Source organism: Schistocerca serialis, chromosome 1 (genome assembly GCF_023864345.2).
Source record: "Schistocerca serialis cubense isolate TAMUIC-IGC-003099 chromosome 1, iqSchSeri2.2, whole genome shotgun sequence".
NCBI classification, from domain to species: domain Eukaryota; kingdom Metazoa; phylum Arthropoda; class Insecta; order Orthoptera; family Acrididae; genus Schistocerca; species Schistocerca serialis.
In genome coordinates this window covers 576,251,163-576,254,416 of record NC_064638.1, presented here as the reverse complement: position 1 = coordinate 576,254,416, position 3,254 = coordinate 576,251,163, and positions in this window count along the sequence as shown.

The following is a 3,254-nucleotide window of genomic DNA, read 5'->3' as shown; positions in this document are numbered from 1 at the left end:
TTGCCGTAATATGGGCTTTTAGGCGATTTAACTATTATATCTATGGAAGAAAAATTAAAGTCTATTCAGACCATCAAGCCTTATCATTCCTCCTTACATGCAAGTTGCAACACCCTCGTCTTACTCGATGGTGCTTATTCCTGCAGGAATATGACTTTGACATTGTATACATAAAAGGTAAAGATAATGTTATAGCAGACGCACTTTCTCGCTCACCTGAGGGCTTACTAGAAACCAGCGAACTGGTGGAACAAATGTCTAATTATAAAGTCTTGTTAATGAAAGATCCAATTCACAGAAAGTATTTTCTTCAGTTATGTAGGCAGATTCAGATTCTTCAAAATACAGATCCAAAATGGAAAAAGGTTATACAAATTCTTCACGAAAATCCAGCCCACAAGTTGTCCGAGTTTTATAAAGTTCATAACCAAGTGCTATTTCATAAGACGTCTGAGTCATCTGAGAGGTGGTGTGTTTGCATCCCTCGAAATTTCATTGAACATCTTCTGTGGTACACTCACATTTCATGGGGTCACTACGGACCAGAAAAATGTAAAAGGAAAATCTCGACTTACTGTTATGTTCCGAATCTACACCAGAGAATTCATAAATTATTGAGAAACTGTGTCATCTGTCAAAAGGCAAAATCCTTAAACATTTCCACTTCAATTCCACTAAATCCAATAGTTGCTGAAAGGCCAAACCAGCTTCTTAGTATTGATTTAGCAGGTCCACTACCCACCGGTAGGGGAGGCGCTAAATACTTAGTAGCAATCCTGGACAATTTTTCTAAGCACATAAGACTGTACGCAGTAAAATCTTCTTGTGCAAATCCAATAATTCGTCGCATTGAAAATGATTATTTCCCACGATTCGGGGTTCCAGAATCAATTTTGTCTGATAATGCTTCAAATTTCACATCACGCCCGTGGCGTGCATTTCTTGCTCGCCATAGAATCAAACAAATTTTGATATCCCTGTTTCGACCGCAATCGAATCCGACAGAAAGAATCTTCAAAGAATTTAACAGATTTATAAGGACGTACATTCCGAATAAGCAATCTAAGTGGGTAGACTTCGTAACACCATTCGAACAGATTGTAAACCACCTTCCTCATCTGTCGACCGGATTCACGCCACATGAGTTAATGTCAAGATCAAAAGAGAGGAATGAATGGATAGACCCCCTTCCAAAGTTACAAGACAACGATTTGGACCTAGACGCAAAAATCAGGCAAGCTCTCATATCATTGACAACGTATGCTAACCTCCGAAAAAAGGCATTTGATAAGAAGATAAACAGAGTTATAGATTTCAAAGAAGGAGAAAAGGTATTAGTCAGGACTCACTTTAAACCATCCCTGTTGTTAAAGAAGAATCGTAAGTGGCAACACATTTATGAAGGTCCCTTTGTGATAATGAGGAAACCACACATTGGTAGCTATTTGTTATCTGACCCTGCCACGAATAAAATCAAAGGATTGTTCCACCATCAAGATTTAAGAAAATTTTATAACGCCAGGAATTAAGTTAATTTAAGCTGTAAGAAAATTCTAAGGTATTGGAGATCAGGATTAACCAATGAGTAACAAGAACGGATCTGAACTGACTACGGACGTTAGCCGGTGCTAAAAGGAAACCTTATGTATCAAAACAACGTGTCTGGAAAATAAAATACAGAATAAGTTGTAGACAAGTATTTACATGAATAATCTTTATGTAAACAGGAGGACATGTCCTAGAGGCGATTTTCAATTTTAGTTATAAGTTAGTATGTAAGGAAAATGATGTACTCGAGAGGTATTAATTAGCCCCGAGGTACTAAAATGAGGAAAGAGGAAGGAGCGAATAATGCACTTCTCTCGCTAAATAGTAATTTGAGAATGAGCAGGAAGGAGCGAATAATGCACTTCTCTCACTAAATAGTAATATGAAAATGATGATTATATGTGCTTAGTATTAGTAAGTGAAATTTAATCGAGGACAAATTAATGACCTGTTTTAAAAGGAAATACTTAAACGTCCAGACAAAAAGAGGAAAGTTGTGAGAAAGATTCGATTCCATGAGGTTATTCCCTATTTTCAAATGTGACGTAAATAAGGCACCACCTGTTAGCGTAAAACAGTCGGTAGATTTAACTTGTAAATTCCAGCACAGTGCTGTGCCAGCGATAAAATAACATCTCTTTGAAGTGAACAGATACCTAGGATTAAGCATGAACAGATTGATGACGCAGTGCAATTGTTCTAAAAAGGCCTGACGTTAACCTTAAGTAAAAGCGTGATGGAATAAAAAGGAAGTTTATTGTATAACGCAAAGTAAGATGAGTCCAGACTATAAACAAGCTGAGTCAAAGAAGATATGAGTAACATGGTTTATTATGCCAACTTCACGGTACTATTGAGCATTAGCGATACTGCAAATTCACAAGCTAGCAGCACACATAATAAGGATCTCGCCCAAGCTTCACAGGTAGCGACAGCAGCAAAAAACAACACTCTAGTGAGAGGCTTATATATATATATACAAATGATAATTAATACCCAAATGCGTAATGCATAAACTTGACTTAGTCTAAGAAATGAGCAAAGAGTAGTAAGCAAGCTGCAGCAAGATACATATTATATATACATGCTTGAAGTGATAGATTTTATTTTAAGTGTGCACTGCAATATTTATTGTTTTCTCTGTGATTATGTGATTATTGAATCCCTTTCCTAAGTGCAAATCCTTTAAGATCCTTGATCCTATCCACTCCTCAGGATCAACTTGTAAAGATGCACGTGTGCTTAGGAAGTGAGGCACTACATATAAAAATGAGTAGGTTCGCGACGCGCATATTGCTTTTGTAATGCGCAAGGTAAATTAAATTTTCGACCTGGTTGAGGAGTAATTTAGATTCTGTCGACGATCCGCGAGTAGACCCGCTTTTCCCACCTTTCTTTTTTCGACTGTTTGCATTTCTACACGAAACTCAGAGGCGGAATTGCTATTTTCAAATCTGTCCTCGAACTTTCTTTAAAGACAAGCACATACGAGAAAAACTTTTGACACTAAATAAGACGAGCACTAAAAAAAAAAAAAAAAAAGTATTGGTCCTACAAAATGAATAAGCAAGCGTGATAAAGATTACTATGAATGAAATTAATTTGTAAAGGAGATTGGAATGGATTTGGTCAAAGAAAAAGTACTTATAATAGCCTACCTGTGATCGTAGGCTTAAATAAAAAAAAAGACTAATTAAGAAACAATT